Genomic DNA, 22,578 nt, shown 5'->3' on the forward strand with positions numbered 1-22,578 from the left:
TAATTGCCTCATATGCATATGAAAGCTGGACAATGAATAAGGAAGACAGAAGAAGAATTGATGCCTTTGAATTATGGTGCTGGAAAAGAATACTGACTATACCATGGACTGCCAGAAGAATGAACAAATCTGTCTTGGAAGAAGTACAGCCAGAATGCTCCTGAGAAGTGAGGGTGGTGAGGCTTGTTGCTCATATTTTGAACATGTTATCAGGAACAACCAGTCCCTGGAGAAGGACATCATGCTTGCTAAGGGTCAGTGAAAAAGAGGAAGACCCCCATGAGATGAGCTGACACAGTGGCTGCAACATTGGGCTCAAACATAGCAACAACTGAGAGGATGGTATAGGACCAGGTAGTGTTTCTTTCTGTTGTTCATAGGGTTGCCATGAGTCGATGGCACCTAACAACAACACGTTGTACAGGTAAAAATGGTTTAAATGGTAAATGCTTTGTTACATATATTCTACCACAATTAAAAAAAAAAAAAAAAAGTGGTCCCCAAAGCTTTGCTTCCTCTAGAAGGAAATCCAAGGGTCCCTGAGCGTGGGGAAAGTATTTCTTGGTCAGAGGGCAATTTGTCAGTGTCACATCATCCCATGTGGGCTGACTCCTACCCTGTCTATAAATAAGAAGGTGCAGGACTGTTTGTATGGAATTATGTAACTGTTGGGTGTGTCTGGTGGAAGAAACACTGACACATTTTTCCTTAGCTATGTTTTTCTAAACTCCATGAGGACATTTTCCATCTTTGCCTCTTTATCTTCCAAAGTACATTTCCATGACAGGGCCTTTGCAGCTGTTCTTTTTTCTGCCTAGAATGCTCTTCTCCCAGGTGTGCACCAGGCACCCACATAGCTCCCTCACTTCCTTCAAATCATTGCTCAGATAGCACTCCCTCAGAGACCTTTCCTCATCACCCACCTAAAATGGTGGCCCCATCACTCCATCTCCTTTCTCTGTCTTATTTTATTTATAGCATTTATTAACACCCGCCACTACATTATACATTTAGTTATTTTTTATCTCTCTCTTTTGAATATTAGTGTCAGGAGGGCATGGGCTTTTTGTTCATCTCTGATTCTTAGATCAGCGTTTGGCACATAGTACACTCTTAGTAAATAGTTGTTAAACAAGTGGATGAATAAATGAGCATATCAATTCTAAGTTCAGAGGTTATCTTTCTTGGGTTATTTTGTCAGCTGGCTGCATTCTTTTGTTTTTTTCCTTATTCCCTATCTTCTTCTCTTTCTTCCTAAACACTTACTGAGGCATTGAAATCCTCAGTGTGGAAAAGGTTAATTCTGGAATGGTTTACTACAGACCATGAGTTCTCACCAGCTTCTTTCCCAGTCTTTTCTGCTTGTGGGTTCTCCATAATTTCAGACCTCATAGCTTTCAGTTTATTGATGATACCATCACTCTTTTAGCCCAGTTTGAAGAAGGCAGACAATAGTGAAAAGACTGCTCACAAAAGAGCAGTGGTGTAGGCGTTATTCTCTATTGGAACCTCAGTGCCTGGCACATAGAAGACGCTCACTGAGTATCTGTAGGTTGAGTGGATGTGAATGAAGATAGGGTACTGAATTAGGAGACATTTAAGTAAGCCGTTTAGGGGTAGAATACATGGAAAAACCCAATACCTAGCAAACTGAGTTTTAAAATGCTATAAGTAAGATTCGTTTCCTCCCCTTAGTTTAAGATCCTTTTCCTATTGTCCTTGTGTAGACACAAAGGGAATTGAGAACAAATATGCCAAATCATTTTTTAATATCAGCTCATTAATTATCATTTATCCAAAACATAACCTCTGTAATTTAGCCTCAGAAATACTGTCATTGTCCAAAACTACCACTGCCTCCCTCCACCTGACTGAGTCCAGCACAGCTAGATGGTGCCTGGCTACCATTACCAACTGCTCTGACAGGGATCACAATAGGGAGTCCCAGAAAAAGCTGGAGATAAATGTAGAACAAAATTCTAACTCACAAAAAAAGACCAGACTTACTGGTCTGACAGAGACTGGAGAAAACCTGAGAGTGTGGCCCCCAGATACCCTCTTAACTCAGTACTGAAGTCATTCCTGAGGTTTACCCTTCAGCCAAAGATTAGACAGGCCCATAAAACAAAATGAGACTAAATGGGCTCACCAGCCCAGTGGCAAGGACTAGAAGGCAGGAGGAGACAGGAAAGCTGGTATGGGGAACCCAAGGCCGAGAACAGGAGAATGTTCACATGTCGTGGGGTTGGCAACCAATGGCACAAAACAATATGTGTATTAATTGTTTAATGAGAAACTAATTTGCTCTGTAAACCTTCATTTAAGGCACAATAAAAAAAGAAAAAGAAAAAAAAAAGAGTAAGATTTTGAGTAGCAATTAGCAAGAACCTAAAAAAAAAAAAAATGCTGTTATTACGGCAAAGCAGGAAATGTATTTGTAATAACTTTACTTTTCCTCTAAGGTTATTAATTAAAAAAGTAACTGATACATATTTGTCATGGATTGAATTATGTCCCCCCAAAAAAGTGTGTATCAACTTGGTTAGGGTATGATTCCCAGTATTCTGTGGTTGTCCTCCATTTTGTGATTGTAATTTTATGTTAAAGAGGATTAGGGTGGGATTGTAACACCCTTACAAGGTCACATCCCTGATTCAGTGTAAAGGGAGTTTCCCTGGGGTATGGCCTGCACCACCTTTTCTCTCTTAAGAGATGAAAGGGAAGCAAGCAGAGAGTTAGGGACCTCATACCACCAAGAAAGCAGTACCAGGAGCAGAGTGTGTCTTTTGAACCTGGGGTCCCTGCACCTGAGATGCTCCCAGACCAATGGAATATTGAGGACAAGGACGGTTTTCCAGAGCTGACAGAGAGAGAAAGCCTTCTCCTGGAGCTGACACCTTGAATTTGGACTTTTAGCCTACTTTACTGTGAGGAAATTTCTCTTTTGTTAAAGCCACCCACTTGTGGTATTTCTGTTATGGTAACACTAGAGACATACTGAAAATAGTCTCTCTTTGTGACTTCTATCTTCTAGCTCCTGTTACCTTCCCCAGATATAATAACCCATCAAAACCATTGTCATGGAGTTGATTCCGACTCATTGCGACCCTATAGGACAGAGGAGAACTGCCCCATGCAGTTTCCAAGGCTATACAGGTAGTCCCCAACTTATGACATATTCAAGTTAAGAGGAACTGCACTTATAACCATCTTTGTTTTGTTTCTACATCTTATCATTAGTAATTTGTGCTACATACAATGTTGCAGTGCATAATTTGCTGATGTTATTATTCTCAGATGTTCACTCACACATGTTCAGTGTTACAATTTACTGTTCAAAACACTGCTGTATAGCAGGCTATGGTCTGGTCTACGATGAAAGTCAGTGTCAGTGTTGGTGTGGAGAATTGTAATGGACAGGAAGTTGGGCAATGTTTCAACACTGATGCTGACTTCATTGTAGATTAGGCCTATAGCATGGTCTTCTTCAGCATTTTGTACCATCACAAATATCAGTTTGTGAATTTGAAGCTGAGCTGTTCAAGTTTCTCACACTGTAACACCTGCACTGCTTATACCCCCAACAATATGTCTAGCAAAAGAAGTCATGCCCCTATAAATTCTAATCCAAAAGAGAAGGTGAAGGAGGCTCTAGATATGGTTATAAAGATGAAGATCATTAAGGCCTATAAAAATGTAAAGAGAGCCAGTGAATTATATGTATGTAAAGATTTACAGCCTTGGAAACCCTATGAGGGAGTTCTGCTGTGTCCTATAGGGTTGCTATGAGTCAGAATTGACTTGACGGCAGCGGGTTTTGTTTTTTATGTATGTATTAAAATATATCCGTAAGTTTATATGTAATGTTTCCAAACCCAAAGGCAAATATAGATCAGATTTATAAAGACACTGATAATAAATGGCAATAATAACAAAAACTAAAAAAAAAAAAAAAAAAAATGAGGTCAGAACTGACTTACGATGGAGTCATCAGAAGAGAACCTCGTTGTAAGTCAGGGACTACCTGTAATATTTATGGAAGCAGACTGACACATCTTTCTCCCATGGAGCAGCTGGTGGATTAGAACTGCTGACCTTTCACTTAGCAGTGGAGCATTTAACTACTGCACCACCATGGCTCTTTCAGGTATAACCACTGTTCCCAGTTTCTTGTGCAGCCTTCTGGGGTTCACCATGAGCTGGGGGCTAACTCAACTGCAGCTAACAACAACAATAGAGTTAGTCTACCTCTACTCAAACATATATTTAGCTTTTTAAAAATATATATAAATGCTAGCAGACAATACTCATTGTTCTTCATCTTCCTCTTTTCATTTAACATACAATTTAGAGATGATTCCATTTTACTGCATAGTTGCCTCATTTTTTTTGATAGCTGTGGGTTTATTCTATTTTATATAAATTATTTATGATAATTTAATCTGTTCTCAATCGATAGGCAGGCAGGCGGGTGGGCGAGCAGGCAGGCAGGCAGGCAAGCAGTTGTTTCCAACTATTGGAATTACAAATAACATTTTACATATGGGCAAGTGTAACTGTAGAATAAAGTTCTAGAAGGGGTGCCATTGAGGCAAAGAGTATATGCATTGTAATTTTGACACATAATGTCAGCTACTTTTCAAATTAATAAACTTAGAGGAAAAGTAAAGTAAAAAGTAAAGCACACATTCTTTACTAATTAAGCTAAACTATTATTATTTTTTTTTTTTATTATTCAGTTTAAAGAAGACTTTAGAGGATATTTTTGGTTTAAAGTTTAAAGATGTTCTCAGGTGGCTGATCCAGTGTTAGCAGCTCCAGAAATTCTAGATCCCATGAGAATTTGAAATTCTGTTCTGCATTTCCCCCATTTTGATCAGGATTCTTCTTTAGAATCTTTGATCAAAACATTTAGTAATGGTAGCTAGTCATCATCCAGTTCTTCTGGCCTCGTGGCAAAGGAGCAGGTGTTCATGGAGGCTATCAGCCACACATGATCCAGAGGGATTTTATGGGCTGGTTTTTGGAAGTAGGTCACCAGGCCTTTCTTCCTAGTCCATGATAGTCTGGAAGCTCTGCTGAAACCTCGTCAGCATCATAGCAACACACAAGCCTCCACTGAGAGATAGGTGGTAGCTGCACATGAGGTCCCTTGGCCAGGAATCAAACCTGGGTCTCCCACGGGGAGGTGAGAATTCTACCACTGAACCACCAACGCTGGCAACAACATTATTAGTGGCTTTTTTTTTTTTCTTCAAATTCAGAAAATATTAAAAAATAGGCTCACTTGCAATGTTTATCCCCTAGTCTTCTTTTCCTCAATGCTTCTACCTTCAAATTTCTTTGGAGTGGTTGGTAGTGGTGTGACTTCAGAAACATAAACATTATGGTGAGGATGGGGCTGCTATAACAATCACATGGATCACTGTTTTTCATACTTGCCCATAGGATCCACAGAAACTTCCCAGAGGTAGATGGACTCAGCCTAATTTTACAGATGACAAAGCTGTCCCATTTACTCTCTTTGAATCATATTTGATCCATAGTGTTCTGTTGTGGAGATGGAGGCTGGACACAGGTTTTCTTTAGTGTCTGCAGTAACATGAGGGCAGTCTATGGCCCAGGAAATGTCTCAGATGTTGGGACCACTGCTTAGCAAATAAAAGGGAAAAAAATTAGGGTTAGAAACCTTTAACAATGGACTCTAAACCAGCCTCCTGCCTGATAGACCACTTACCCCATAATGATAAACTACTCCTAGGACAGCCCCCAAGGAATGTACACAGTATGTTTTTGTCATGAGACTTGAAAATATTCTGACACAATTTATGGGATTTTAGGTCAAGCATCTCTCAGACATCTAAAATCTGTTTTGGGTGTTAGTGTGTAGTTATTAGATTGTTTTAAAATCTTTGGCATAATCTGAGATTCTTCTTCCTCTATGGGAGGGGGCTAATTTTGGCATGCTGGTGATTTTTGTTTTCACACATTGTTATGGTTCTTTGTTCACCTTAAAGTTTAGCAAAGGCAATTTTAGACTGTTCTTACCCCAAAAGCCACCCTGATCCAGCGGCTAAACCAATATTATAGGAATCTGTTACTCCTAGGAGGAAAAAAAAGTTCCCCATTAATTCTGAGAGGGAGTTTTGGGGAAAGGTTCCTGATTTGCTGTAGAGTTTCACCCTGCTTTTTTTTTTTTTTTATCTTAAAACATTCTTTCTAATTCATTGGAGACAAATAATACAGGGTGGTAATGGGTAGGTATGTTTATAAGAGGGTGTGGAGAGAACAAAAAGGCTTTGGGGAGCGGTTGCAATTTAGTGCAATCTAAAAATTCTTGCTTTGTGCAGAGCCAGCCTGAGTAGTTTTCTTCCTTCAGGTATCTTAACTACGAATTTTTAAAACAAAAACTAGTAAAAGGTGGCTGCTCTCCTCTCTGGCAATGCCTCGGATTTGGAAACCCCAGTCCTAGCTGAAGCCTCCCTGTTTCCTCTCCATTTTGAGGCCCCACTAGCACCACTCTGAAGGTCCTTAGGAAGGGACAGTGTGTCCTGCAATGTCAACTGGTTGCTGTTGTTGTTAGGTGCCAGTGAGTTGGTTCTGACTCATAGTGACCCCACGTTTAACAGAACGAAACATTAGTGGGTGAGAGCTCGTCTATTGGAAACCCTATGGGGCAGTTCTACTCTCTCCTGCAGAGGCGCTATGAGTCGGAATCAACTCGACAGTAACAGGTTTGGTTTTTGCACCATCTTCACAATCAACTGGTTACTACCCTTTTTTAAGCCTGAGGCCGGGGCCAGATAAGCCAGGTATACCATTTCCTCTTCCTGATGAATCTGAGCTTCTCTCTGCTAGACTGTCTTGAAATAGTTCTCCCTGGAAATTTTTCAGGAATTGTTAGATGCCATCAAGTTGGTTCCGATTTATACTGACCTTATTAAAAAAAAAAAAAAAAAAAATTTTTTTTTTTTTTTTTACGTACAACAGGATGAAACACTGCCTGGTCCTGTGCCATCCTCACAGTCGTTGCTATGTTTGAGCCCATTGTTGCAGCTCCTGTGTCAAACCATCTCATTGAGGGTCTTCTTTTTCACTGATCCTCCACTTTACCAAGCATGATGTCCTTCTCCAGGGACTGGTCCCTCCTGATAACATGTCCAAAGTACCTGAGACGAAGTCTCACCATCCTCACTTCTAAGAAGCATTCCGGCTGTACTTCTTCTGAGGCAGATTTGTTTGTTCTTCTGGAAGTCCATGGTATATTCAATATTCAATAATTCAAAGGCATCAATTCTTTTTCGGTCTTCCTTATTCATTGTCCAGCTTCTGCGTGCACATAACTGAAAATACCATGGCTTGGGTTAGGTGCACCTTAGCCTCAAATTGACATCATTTCTTTTTAACACTTTAAAGAGGTCTTTTGCAGCAGATTTGTCCTGTGCAATGCGTCTTTTGATTTCTTCACTGCTGCTTCCATGGGTGTTGATTGTGGATACAAGTAAAATGAAATCCTTGACAACTTCAGTCTTTTCTCTGATTATCATGATGTTGCTTTTGGGCCTGTTGTGAGGATTTTGTTTTCTTTATGTTGAGGTGTAATCCATACTGAAGGCTGTAGTCTTTGATCTTCATCAGTAAGTGCTTCAAGTCCTCTTCACTTTGAGGAAGCAAGGCTGTGTCGTCTGCATATCACAGGTTCTTAATGAGTCTTCCTCCAATCCTGATGCTGCATTCTTCTTCATATAATCCATTTTCTCAGATTATTTGCTCAGCATACAGATTGAATAGGTATGGTGAAAAGATACAACCCTGATGCATACCTTTCTGTTTTAAACCACACAACATCTCCTTGTTCTGTTCTAATAACTGCCTCTTGGTCTAGGTATAGGTTCTGCGTGAACACAATTAAATGTTCTGGAATTCCCATTCTTTGAATCGTTATCCATAATTTGTTATGATCCACAGAGTGGAATGCCTTTGCATAATCAATAAAACACAGGTAAACATTTTTCTGGTATTCTCTAGGGATTATTCACCTCATAACTTACACTGACAATGGGAGAGTAATTATTTTTGAATGTCTATCCTGGCTTGTTTACAAAAAGAAAATTTTGGAAGCCCGGCTGCCGGTGACCCATCTCTGCGACTTAGCTGTTGCCAGTGTGGTGCTTCCTGTGCAGGAGTTTCAGCTACAACCCCATCTGAAAAGCCGGGAGGCATGGAGCTCTCAGAAAGAGCAGCGGAGGAGGAGCAGCGCCCTCCCGTGGTGGAAAGCAAGACTGCGTGAAGAGAAAGGCGATGCCCCGATGCCCGGGTGGGAGAAGAAATGCTTTCTGTGGAAATATGACTGTTTAGATGTAGACAAGGAAACCCTGGTGGTGTAGTGGCTAAGAGCTGTGGCTGCTAACCGAAATGTGAGCAGTTCGAATCCGCCAGGCGCTCCTTGGAAACTCTATGCGGCAGTTCTACTCTGTCCTGTAGGGTCGCTAGGAGTCGGAATCGACTTGGCCGCAAAGGGTTTTTAGGTGTAAAACCAAGACTTCAACAACTGCTGCTCTCCCACCTTTTCTCCACTCTTCTCGGAGGGGAGAATGATGGACCCTGGGAAAGAGAAAGAGGAGCTAGGGGTTTCTCCTGTTTCAGCATTTATACCTTCATCCCATTACGGTCCCCCAGCCGGCTGGCACTCGCCTGAAGCTGCCCTTCCTCAGCGTTATGTGAAGGAGCACTTTACATCTGGAGGGCCGTGCGGAGTAGCATTTTACCTTTCTGACTGGAAGGTCTTTCCATCTGTAGCGTTTGTGTGCACTCTGACACAGTTTGACCAGCTCACTTCCCTTTGCCCAATCTTCCAGTGGTTTGGAATTGCTGTTCCTTAGTGTGGGCTTTCACTATCTTGCTCTACCTAATGATGGTCGGTTTACTCGAGTCTCAGTGTTACCAGTGCAAACATGAAAAGCCCTTCCTCCCCTCCAATAACTGCTTCAATTCTGCTATACCACCCCCTCGCACCCTGAGAGTTTCCCACTCGGTGGTAGGTCTCTAGAAGGCAATTTGGCCTGTTCCACAACTTGGTTGTTTTAGGTTGTTAGGACAGCCTCATTTCAGTCCTGTTCGTTTTTTCAAAATTTTATTTCAAAATCTATTCAAAGCTTATCTTTTCACCTCAGGTCAAGCTGGAGTTATGGACCTGGATCTCCATCTCTCTCTCTCTGTGTGTGTGTGTATGAGGGGCATCTACAATCTGGCCCTGGCAATCCTCCTTTCCATATTGTCCTAGGCCAAGTTTTTAAACTGTTAGTCATAATCATTACTGGATCATAAAATCAACTAGAAAGTTGCAATCTGTATTTTAAAAAATAGAATGGAATATAAAATACAGAGCATATTGCACATAATAAAATTATTTCATAAAAAGTTTTGTTTCAGTTGTGTGTGCACGTTGTATCACCATATAAAACTTGTTTACTGTGGGTTATGCTCAAAAAAGGTTAGAAGGGTTCTTCAGTTTGGAGGCAGGGAGAAGATGGTGTATGGGGGAGGGGAAGGGGACAAAGGGTGAAAGAGGAATTTTGGGTGACTGTCTGCTATAGGCTTGTTGTGGACATATGCCTGTCCCCAACTTTGCCCTTATTCATTCTGGTTCCATCTGAAGCAGATGGCTCCTTGTGTGGTGGCATTTCTGCATCACTGGTGTTTGTGGTTGTTTTGGGGTTAAGTTCAGTTTCAGCCTAGCTGAGGACACCCTCCCCGAGGCACCACCATGTTTCCATTTGGCCTCCCCATAGTACATGCCCCAATCTGTTCTCCTGGTTGGCAATACTGTTACCTGGCTCAGTGTCTACTTGGGCAGCCCACAGATCCTACCCCACTGTGAGTAGTGTGTTCACGTGGGACAATGGGACCCATTGGAGTCCTCTTCCAGACCCTCTGAATTTGCCCTGTTTTCTTTTCATGTGTGTTGTATCTTTGTCCCTTTAAGCCCAGGGGCATAGGTCACATCAAAATGTTTCCTGCCTACAGCAACCTCTAGGCCTGGAATGAACATGAATCTCTTCAAATATACTCTAAGTGTCACTGACAAATATTAAGAAACATCCTCCCCAATGCCCTCCACTTGACAAGGCCAACGTACCTCTCTCCCAGGTTTCCAGAACATTCTCCAAGTCTTCTCTGCAGGCTACACTCTGCTAGTGACACTAGGCTGGGCCCCAGGGTTCTGTAGTGCAGCAAGCATCCAGCTGGGAAGGAAGATTGAAGTTTTCTTGCAGGCACAATCCCCAGCCCCATTTTTAGGTGAACTTCCTCCATGAGGAAGGAGCCTTTCCTCATGAACATTAAAGAACCAGTTGCCATGGAGTCACTTCCAACTCCGGGCAACCCCACGTATATAAGAGTAGAACTGTGCTTCATAAGGATTTCAATGGCTGATTTTTCGTAAGTAGATCACCGGGCCTTTCTTCTGAGGAGTCTCTGGGTGGATGCAAACCTCCAACCTTTTGGCTAGCAGCTGAGTATATTAACTGATCACACCCATCCATGAAACTTACACTCTTCCGAAGTCCAAACACCACTCTCTCCCTTGGTCTTCTGGAGCAGAAAAGGAGTGGTAGAACTGCTTCTGAACTGGTCTCCCAATAAAGTATGCAGGGAGGGGGCTGCCCTCCTCTGCTGATGTCTCTTTAAACTTAGAAAATGAGGTAATTAGATGCAATTCAGGGACAACAGGAAAAAAATTCTACTTAATATCCTGTTGCATAACTTTTTTGGTTTAATGTCTCCAATCTTTCTTCCATGTATATTTTCTCCAGCTATACCAATCTCACACACCCTTATCTTCCATTCCTCCCCACTTGTGATACCATTACCACCTAGAGTCTCTTTTCCTGTCATGCTATCCGCCACAACGTTCTGAAAGCTTCCTTGGAGCATGACTCACCCGGACTTGAAATGTTGCGCAGTCCTGCACCAGCTTCATGATCGTTGGTAATTAGACAATGTTCTCTTGTTGTTCACAGGGTTTTCACCGGCTAATTGGAAGTAGATCGCCAGGCTCTGCTGAGGCCTTTCCACCATGGGTGACCCTGCTGGTATTTGAAATACTGGTGGCATAGCTCCCAGCAACTTTAGAACATGCAAGCCACCACAGTATGACAAACTGACAGATGGGTAATGGGACAACATACTAGTTATTCCAATATCCCAGTATACAGGAGAGGCTCAAAAATGTTCACATTGAACAGCAAAAAGGAGTTTCTTGGTTACCTGGGAAGAATCCTATATACTTGTCTGGTTGCAATTTAGGACTACCTTTATAAGCCAAGAGGTGCAGGCTGATTTTAAATGCTGGCTCTACCAGCTCCCTCAAAAAACAATGCCTTACGTTTACTTAGATTTTACAAAATGTTCTAGCTCACTTGGTTTCACTTGAAACATTTCTTTTTCCTCGAAACAGGTGAGTGAATTCGATCTGACAGATGTTTCTATCCGTATTTTTTAAATAAGGAAAGTGTTCAGAAGGTATGAGTGACTTGCCCACAGTTGCCTGACTAGTGATCATGGTGTGCAGTCTGCTCCACAGAGTGTTCCAGAGCTCTGACATTCTATCCAGTCTCATGCTTTCTGGGTAAGTAAACAACCTCCACATACTTCCCCAGGGTCTTCAGTGAGTTGGGGTGGCTATTGTCCCTTATCAGTTGTGGTCCTATCCCCAGGTGGCTGGTGACTCACTGAGTATGTGACATCGGGCAAGCCATTAACCTGTAGCCACATCTCAGTTTCTTCATCCTGAAAATAAAGATGATAATAGATTATTCACACAATGGAATACTACGCATTGATAAAGAACAGTGACGAATCTGTGAAACATTTCATAACATGGAAGAACCTGGAAGGCATTATGCTGAGTGAAATTAGTCAGAGGCAAAAGGACAAATATTATATAAGACCACTATTATAAGATCTTGAGAAATAGTATAAACTGAGAAGAACACATACTTTTGTGGTTACGAGGAGGGGAGGGAGGGAGGGAGGGAGGGAGGGAGAGGGTTTTTTATTGATTAATTAGTAGATAAGAACTGCTTTAGGTGAAGGGAAGGACAACACTCAATACATGGAAGGTCAGCTCAATTGGACTGGACCAAAAGCAAAGAAGTTTCTGGGATAAAATGAATGCTTCAAAGGTCAGCGGAGCAAGGGCTGGGGTTTGGGGACCATGGTTTAAGGGGACTTCTAAGTCAATTGGCAAAATAATTCTATTATGAAAACATTCTGCATCCCACTTTGAAATGTGGTGTCTGGAGTCTTAAATGCTAACAAGCGGCCATCTAAGATGCATCAATTGGTTTCAACACACCTGGAGCAAAGGAGAATGAAGAACACCAAGGTCACACGACAACTAAGAGCCCAAGAGACAGAAAGGGCCACATGAACCAGAGACCTACATCATCCTGAGACCAGAAGAACTAGTTGGTGCCCGGCCACAATTGATGACTGCCCTGACAGGGAGCACAACAGAGAACCCCTGAGGGAGCAGGAGATCAGTGGGATGCAGACCCCAAATTCTCACAAAAAGACCATACTTAATGGTCTGGCTGAGACTAGAGGAATCCCGGAGGCCATGGCCCCCAAACCTTCTGTTGGCCCAGGACAGGAACCATCCCCGAAGACAACTCATCAGACATGAAAGGGACTGGACAGTGGGTGGGAGAGAGATGCTGATGAAGAGTGAGCTAATTACATCAGGTGGACAATTGAGATTGTGTTGGCATCTCCTGTCTGGAGGGGGTATGGGAGGATAGAGAGAGTGGGAAGCTGGCAAAATTGTCACGAAAGGACAGACTGGAAGGGCTGACTCATTAGGGGGAGAGTAAGTGGGAGTACGGAGTAAGATGTATGTAAACTTATAAGTGACAGACTGACTTGATTTGTAAACATTCACTTGAAGCTCAATAAAAGTTAATAATAATAATAAAAAAAGATAATAGATGCCGCTGCCTTGAAAGGTGTTGTGAAGATTAATAAAACAGTGCAGGGGAAGTGCCCTGTGCTCCTGGGATGAAAGGCTTAGTAGAAGGACGAAGTCAAATTATAATTTCTTAACAGTTTCAAAAGAGCCTCTGGGAAGGCTATTTCTTGCTTCTAAATTTGGAGAGCATGCCCACCTGGGACATGCTTTTCCCTGGGCTGGCAGCCCCAGCAGTCTCCCTCTTAAGCTGGTCTTGATGGCTCCACTTTGACCCACTGTGCTTGTTTGCACTTGGACCTCAGCAACAGTAAAAGTTAGAGCCCTGCAAAGGCACTGCCCCCCATCTTCTGTGCTCACAGGAAGGGGCAAGGGCAACCCATTTTGGACTAGTATCGGTCAGGGATCCATTAATATTAGGGAATTTGGATACAGCCCCTGATCTAAGGGGGGTGGGGGGATGTGGTATAGTTGTGATCAGCGAGAATGTTAGAAGCCTGCTAGAACCTTCCAGGAAAGATTTTTCCTCCCTGGTAAGACAAAGGCCCAAAAGAGAATCTCTCCTTCCTACCCAGTCCTCTGCTTTCAGCTTGTGAATGCAGAGTGAAGGCTGATGCATGGAGCTGCTGCTGCCATCTTGTGACTTGAGAGAAAATCCAGGAGAACTGCAACCACATTGGCCCTGACACCACAAAGTCAGTGAAGCAACAACAGATTTCTGGTTTGTGAGCAAAAGAAGAGTCTTCACTTAAACCACTGTTAATATGCTTTTTTGATGGTCAAGGCCCTTTCCTTCCTGGCTGTATAAAAAATTGTCTTCACTTCAGTGGCCTGGTCACTGCTGCAATGGAAAACATGACTTAATAGAAGGTGTTTATCCCTCCCCGCCCCCCCCCCCCCAGTTATTTACATTTTCAGAGAGGATCTGTGGTGGAAATGCTGGAAAGATCTGAGACCCTTTTTGGAGTCCAATGTGGACAGCCAGCTAGTCTATCTTTATGAATATCCATTCCTGAAATTAGTACAGGATTCTCCATGGTCTGGCTTTTTAGGGGACTTTCTCTCATTTCAGATTCACTGTGGATTTGGATACCCAGAATTAGCCAAGACCTTCAACATCTAATAATTAACCATAGAAAGGAAATAGGAAGATGAAACTGCTTGTCTCAGAAAGCAATAGAACTTTGAAAGCAAATGTAGATATCCGAGCTGCCTCCAGAGAAGGGAGCTGTTTTCCTGAGGCCCATAAGAAGCCAGTAGATACCCCGAGATGCTTAAAGGAATGATGAAGCAGCTGAGGTAGTTAAAATATCCCTCAAACACCACAAATTAGGGAGATTAATGCTGAAAAGGAAGCTTCCAAGGACTATTTGTTTGACTGTAAAGGATATGATTTCAAATGATAAAGCTGACTAGAGAACTACCTAGGCAGTAAGTGGTTTTGGAGAAGGCCTTAAACTGGTATTCTCTCTGTGTGTAAGATACAAATCTGTGTTTTGGTTGTATTCCGATACAGAGGAACTCAGTCGTCCTGAGACAGAAATGTGCTGGTTCTTAGGTAATTAGGAGTTCTTCCCAGTCAACATGAGAAAATTGGCATTGCCTTATACTTGGAAAGAAATTGGAGTGTATATGGAAGCCAGTGAAGGTCTTAATCTGAAAGCCAACTCATTAAGGCAAATAACAAATGAATAAGCAGGGATTCTACTAAGGGATGTGGTATGTGCCCACAATCATTGATAGCACAGCCATGTACATATGGAGTCGTACTCTTTCAGATGAGCAGGATAGTTTTAGCTTTGACTTTTGCCTCCTAGGTCTTAGGTTTCTCACTCTATCTTCGATGATTAATGTTCTGCTACTTCAAACACCCTAAACCTGGGTCTGGACATTGGCTGTTCCTTTGGTTTCCTGATATGATCATTGAAGGGAAAGGCATTAATGGACCATGGAATAGTTGGCATCCATGTTTGGACCAGCTGATTTAGATTGACTACTAACATGACCCAGTTTATTGTTTGGTAACTAGCCATGAAGTGAGCCAACACTAACAGATTTAGTAATTCAGTTGTCCAAAATCACTGTTCAGTATTAGACAAGAGATTCAGACCTTTTATGTTGTATTCTAACTCCTCTACATTAGCTCACTGCATGCAAGAGGAGTCAGAAATCCAAGGCAGACATGTCTCCTAGAATAATAACGTGTGTTTGGTTGCATTTCCCAAAGGGTATTCAGTATTCAATAATTTAGGCTCCCAAGTGTGCTAGCTAATATGTTGCTGTTGTTATTGTTAGGTCAAGTTGGTTCTGACCCACAACAACCCTGTGTATAACATAATGAAACACCACCTGGTCCTACACCTCACAACTGTTGCTATGTTTGAGACCACTGTTGGAGCTGTTGTGTCATCCATCTTGTTGAGAGTCTTCCTCTTTTTTGTTCATCCTCTACCACACATGATGCTCTTCTCCAGGGACTGGTCCCTCCTTGTCTTAGTTATCTAGCACTATATAACAGAAATACCACAAGTGGATGGCTTTAACAAACAGAATTTTATTTTCTCATAGTTTAGGAGGCTAGAAGTCAAATTCAGGGTGCCATCTCCAGGGGAAGGCTTTTCTTTTGCTGTCAGCTCTGGGGGAAGGTCCTGGTCATCAATCTCCTGGTCTAGGTGCTTCTCAGCACAGGGACCCTGGCTCTTCATTCTTGGTGGTAAGAGGTCCCTCTCCTCTCTGCTTGATTCTCTCTTTTATATCTCAAAAGAGATTGACTCAAGATACAACCTAATCCTGTAGATAGAGTCCTGCCTCATTAACATAATTGACTGTAATTCTGCCTCATTAGAGGTTAGAATTTATGACACATAGAATAATCATATAAGATCACAAAATGGCTGACAATCACACAATACTGGGAATCATGGCCTAGCCAGGTTGATACACATTCTGGGGGGACACAATTCAATCCATAACACTCCGGATAACATGTCCAAAGTACATAAGACAAAGTATCACCATCCTAATATAGAAAAATATAAAAATAACTTATCTACTTAGGCTCGTTATTTATCTAATTTATTTATTTAGTCTTTATTACAAAACTTGGTCAAGGATAGTCAAGTAATATAATTGATGTGAACCTCATTTAGATGGTCATGTTTCTCTTACATTGGCACTTTTAAGTCTAGTCTATCTTTGGCTAGAGAAAGCCTGTAGACTTTTTTTATGCTGTAGGTTTTAATTCTGCAAACTCAAATTTCTTTTTGTTTTTTCTCTTTTAGATCAAATTGGAGATTCCCATCATTTTCTTTTCCCTCATAGGAAAGTGGTTAGTGAGAAGGGAAACAAACCAATTAAAGTGATGCTAAAGGATGATCTCAAATCAAGTTATATCTTAATGGAGTTTAAAGATTTACCAATGAATTCTACCAGTGAGGAAGGCGCTGGAATAAAAAGAAATAAGCACTTGCCTCTGTTTCACAAAACCAGGAAACCTTTTCTTTTTTTTCTTCAAAAAGAAATGCTCTAGTTAAGAACAATAGAATTTCTGTTTGAACTGTTATATTTCTGCAACAAAGAAACAACTTTGAATAATGAACAGACTATCTTCACTGTAGGAAACTGTGCTACGGGGAGGTTCTCAATGATGTACTTAATAATTAGAAATATGAGCAGGAGCTGACCTTCCAAGTCGGATGTATTATTATTCACTTTACCTGCACACTGTCTCAGTGGGTGCTGTCACAGAGACTGTGACTAAAAGCCCTGATAAAGACTTTTCTGCCAAGTCCCATAAATAACCCATTTGCCAAATGTTCAAGAGATGTTCATGGCATATGTTTAGATTCACGTGGGATTCTGGGGTGGTAAGTGGCCTTGAGTTTACAGAGAATTTGTATCCAGTTTGTAGGTACGGGATACACTGTAAATATGGCAGGGTGCCAGTGTCCCCCGGAAAAGGCCTCCTGCTCTTTTGAGGGGAGATCAACCTGGGTTATAGAAAGGACCCTGATAATGAAGTCCTATCCAATGACAATTTTTTTTTTTTTTTTTTTTAATCTTTACCTACTATAGTGAAATCACGTTGTCAGGAAAGAATGTAAGACTGGAGCTTCAAAAGCATGATTGCTTACATTCTCAGATGATTCATGACAGGTGTCCTCACCTGGCTTTGCTGCCCATATTTAAGGCCAGTCTTCAATTTTGTAGGGTTATTGTGTAGAAGGGACATCAACAATCAATGGTTAATAATGTTTCCGGAACTCATGCATAATATGCGCTCTCATTCCTGGAGGAGCCTATAGCATCAACATCCAAAGTGAGTGTTCCAGACCCAGCCTCCATTTCCTTTTCTGGTTTGAAGTTTGTGCTTTGCTTATATTTTGATGTGAAAATGTTACCAAATTCGGGAAGGTGGGTCTTTGTCTGGCACGCTCGGACTTGCCAATTATCTGGACACCAGTCTTTGAGAAAGAGAAACTAACTTTATTGAAATGTGCAGAGCAAGGAGCCGGGAGGAAGTTCCTCAGATCCAACTCCACAAGCTACGTGGAAGGGCTTATATGTGATTTGAGCAGCAAGATGGTGGCTGTGTAGGCATACTGGGGAGAGAAAATTCTAGAAGATGGCCAGGAAACAGGAAGTGATGTGGTTCTCGCCGGATCTCTCACTTTGGAATAGGGTCCAAGTGCTGATTTTCCTTCTGATTCATTCTACCTGTTGCTGCATCCTCTGCTGAAGTCAATTAGTGGTTACAGTTGACCCTTCTGCACATGCCAAATCTGGCTTGGGCTAGTTTAAGGACTAATGGAAACTTACTGGCATTTGTAGGGTCACGTTACAAAAGCAGCTAGCACAGTGCCTGCATATAGTAGGCAGTTTCCACCTCCCTTTCCTTTCGTAAACTCTGTGGCTCAGCAACAGTGATGTCAGCCTGGAGCACACTGATGAGGCCCTGTGTCCCTTCTTGGGTGTAAATCATACTCATCTGCAGCTAAAACCTCTCATTTTAGAATCTTGTCTAGTGCTGACCATCATATTATCCATCAGTCAAAGTCCCAAGGAATCATTGGCAAATGTCAGAATCTGAAGTTGAAGAGGCTAATCCTGGAGCCAGTGCCTCCCAGTAGGCTAGTGAAGAACGGCAATTAGGATTGGGGGATTTTACTGCATATGGGCCTGGCAGGGACTGGAAAACACAAAGGCTTGCTTCAGGTTCCTGGAGCAGCTGGGACGCCAAGTGTGAAGACAGAAGGAAACCACACAGCCTGCTTTTTGAAGGTTAATTCTCTCACTTTGCAGTGCAGCTCTTCTCCTACAGAGCCATGGCCATGGGGGACTCACTGGCACAGTCCATATGCTCTGCATTAAAACAGAGTGTGGGGCACCTTTCTGCATGCTGTCCTTTTGCTGTTGTGCCCGAGGACCAATGGGCACTTAGTTCTGTTCTCTGCAAGCACACACCTCTCTCCACTCCCTGAGACCTCTCTGCTCTGGCCCATGTCTGTGGAATCACATGAATGGAAGTGTCTCTTCGCAGCCATCTGGTAATTCATTCTTCCCTACCCCCTGCTGGAACTGTGAGAGCACTGCTCACGCAATGCCAAGTCAGCTGGAAAAGACTGCAGCTGCCTGTGACCTGCCAGACAAGTGGCAGATTCAGAAGCCACCTTCATGCACTCAAACCATGTGAAAGGGCTGAGTTGAATTAGAAATTTCAAAATCACACAAAAATGAACACAGTAGTTAGTTAATTATTGGGTAAACTGGTGTGTACATGTATGTATACGGCATGTTGTAGATTCACCCAAGGTAGCAAGGGCACACAAAGGAATCATACTTATCATTTATGTTAAAACAGATTTTTGAAAAGGTACTGTAAAAGTCTTAAAGGCAATGTGTGAAGAAAGGATGGCCTTTTTCAATAAATGGTGTAGGAACAACTAGATATCCAAATGCAAAGAACAAAAAAACCCTTGATTCATATCTCACAATCTATGCAAAAATAAACTCAAAATGGATGATAGACTTAGCTGTAAAATTTAAGTCTATAAAACTTTAAGAAAACATATGAGAAAATCTTTGTGACCTTGGGTTAGGCAAATATTTCTTAGATATGACATCAAAAACACAATCCATAAAACAAATTGATAAATAGGACTTCATCAAAATAAAAGCTTTCTGCTCTTCAAAAGACATTGTTAAGACAATGAAAAGACAAGTCACAGACTGGGAGAAAATCTTTGCAAAGCATATACCTGCTAAAGGACTTGTATCCAGAACAATATAAAGAACTCTCAAAACTCAACAATAAGAAAACAAACAACCCAACAAAAAATGGGTGAAATATCTGGATAAGTCACCACAGAACATATATAAATGGCAAATAAGTACATGAAAAGATGCTCAACATCATTAATCATTAGGGCAATGCAAACTAAAACCACAATGAAATACTATTACACTTTGATCGTAATGGCTACAATTACTGACCACACCAAGTGTTGGTGAGGATGTGGAGGAACCGGAACTCTCCTACAATGCCAGTGGGAATGTGAAATGGTAAAAACACTTTGGAAAACCATTTACGGTTTAAAAAACAAAAACAACACCTACCATATGATCTAGCCATTCTACTCCTAGGTATCTACCCAAGAGAAAAGGGAATATATGTTCATATAAAAACTCAGAAATGAGTGTTCATAGCAGCTTTACTTGTAATAGCCCCAAACTGCAAACAAACCAAATGTCCACCAACAATGAATAAACAAACTGTAGTATATCCATACAATGGAATACTTCACAGAAATAAAAAGGAATTAACTGTTGATACATATTGCAACATTGATGACTCTCAAAATAATTATACTTAATGAAAGAAGCCAGCCCCCCCCCCAAAAGTACATACTATATGATTCCACTTACATAAAACTCTAGAAAATGCAAACTATAGTCATAAAAGCACATCAGTGATTGCTTGGGGGTGGGGGTGGGTCAGGAGGGGGTATTATAGAGGAACATTAGAAAACTTCATAAAAGTGAGATACGTTCACTATCTTGATTGCAGTGATATTTTAATGGATGTATACATATATGAAAACTTACCAAATTGTATACTTTGAATCTGTGAAGTTTATTGTATGTTAATTATAACCGAACCCAACCAAAAAATATATTGCATGTCTCCTAGACATTTTGTTAGGTGTTTTCATGAAAATATTCATTTACTTCTGAAAGTACTGTGTGGCAGGGATAAAATGGAATTCAGAGAAGAGCAATATACCTACAGAACATGAATGTATTCTATAGAGAGGAGGAGTGGAATAGAGGAAGGAAATGGAACCAAAACAGATTCCTGTAGTAGGGGGAGGAGGTGTGATAGATAAAAAGAAGAAATGATGTGACAGATTGCATTTCCAACAATGGGCACAATATTGTTTCTTCTTACATCATGGCTCTGACACCCTTCCCATTGAGAGGTGAAGTCTATGTTCCATCTTATTCAACATGGGGAGGCTTGTGACTACCATGGAAGTAATGCTATGTGATTTCTGAAGTTAAGTCATAAAAGGTGAGTTAACTTCTGCCTGGTTTTCTTGTGATGGCCACATTTAGAACCCAGCCCCATGCTGCGAGGAAGCCCAAGCAGCTATGTGAAGACGTCACACAGGGAGGTTCTGACTGGCAGCTCCTTCTAATCCTAGGCGATAGCCAGCATCAACCACCAGACATGTGAGCGAGCAAGCCTTCGATTAGTTTCCAGTTCTTGAATGACCACCGGTGTTTGAGTCTTCTCAGCTGAGGAAGCAGACATTCTGGAGCAGAGACAAGCTGCCATTGATGTATCCTTTCTGAATTCCTGACCCACAGAGTCTGTGAGCATGATAAAACGGTAGTTGTTTTATACTACTAAGTTTGAAGTGGTTTTTTAATGCAGCAATGGTGATCAAAACAGGTGGTAAGGAGGAAGAGGAAGTAATGGAAATAATAAAAGAAAAACTAGGATTCAGCCCTACTGAAAAACAAGAAACGATTCTGCAGGTTGCTTTACTAGTTCTTTAGAGTGTATACTCCCAGCGAAGTTGTCTAAGGTTTTCTGGGAGTGGAAAGTAAAGTCCTTGGCATCATGGGTACCAGGAAGGTGTCCACAGTGTCTAAAGTACAGGAGTGGACCAAACTCCTTCATCATTAGCCACCTGACAGTCTTTACAAAACTGAGGGTGTGGTCATGCAGATGGGGTAGGATTTGCCAGCTTCCTGTCCCAGTTAAGTCATTTAAGAGAAAATCTGTTTTGGGTTGATGTTGTAATTACACTCAAGTACTCAATTTTTTTTTTTTTCCATAGCATGAATCACAAGAGACAGACATAAACCTCATATATAGAGCATTTTTAATAGACGGCCTCTTGACCTAATTTTGTCCATTCCCTATCTAAGGATCCTGACCCTTAACAATTAAGCTGAAGGCTACCAGGTCCAGGTATTTATACATAATATCCTGAAAGTTCTTTTAACTCTGTTATGAAGATGACAATGAATTTGTTGAGAATGAGTTGATCTGCAATGAGAACAACTTGTAAAGTATATCTTGTGTTCATGTGGTTCCAGCACGATGAAGGTGAAACTGTGCATTCTGATGCCAAGGTCTACTTCTGCATCGTCAGTGAACTTGTGACAACCCTGAATTGGTGTGCCTGCACTGATTTTGACTTGTTTGATTTTTACTTTCAGGATTTATAGATTCTTTTCAGTATGAACCACTTCGCTTTTGCCTTTTTTTTTTTTTTTTTGCTTTTTTGATTCAGAGAGTGCATGGCTAATTTTTAATCTTTGCTTGTGTTCTTGCTCAGAATGCAGTTTCAGACTGTCTTATCAATTAATTTCTACAGATGTGTCTGCTTCCCTCCAACACGTACATTACAACCCAACAGCTTCACCTGTTAACAAAAAACGGCTGAAAAATTTACAGCTCTCATACCTCCCCTGACCACACCATCTGCATTCTGTCTGGTGGTGGTGATGTTTTCTTTTCAGAGGGTCCAGCATTTGTGGCAAACTGTGGCAACAGGAAGGGAATGTTAAACCTCATTTGGAGGGGGAGTCACTTTCAGCTTAGAGTGTGAGCTGAAAATGGATTTGCTCTCTGGGCCTCCCTCCCACTTCCTGTATTACACCATTAAACATCCTCCCAGGGACTGAAGCTCCTGGAGATTCTGTTTAATCACTTCATGCCCCGTATCACCGGGACAATATTTGCAGGCTGTGGGGCATGATAACCCCCTGTGGATAGGATAACAGCTGTTCCCAGCTGTAACACATGTAACACAAAGTGAAATAGTCACAAAATTCTCCTCAGGGCTAAGGGTAGAGAGAAAGTTACAGAGGTTAATTTGCCCACACTCACAAAATGGGCATGTTGTAGGGCCAATTTGGACCCGAGTTCATGCTTTTGCTTTGCTAAGTTTATTTTTACATTACACTGTACCCTCAAAGAAGATACGTCAGAGCTGCTTTTCAGAGTGGGAAAGGGTTTGTGGGCCTTGTTGCAAGTGGGCTAATAATTAACCTTCATATATCTCAGAGTGACTGTACACCTGAGGGAAGCCCTGGTG

This window comes from Loxodonta africana, chromosome 11 (genome assembly GCF_030014295.1).
Source record: "Loxodonta africana isolate mLoxAfr1 chromosome 11, mLoxAfr1.hap2, whole genome shotgun sequence".
Lineage (NCBI taxonomy): Eukaryota > Metazoa > Chordata > Mammalia > Proboscidea > Elephantidae > Loxodonta > Loxodonta africana.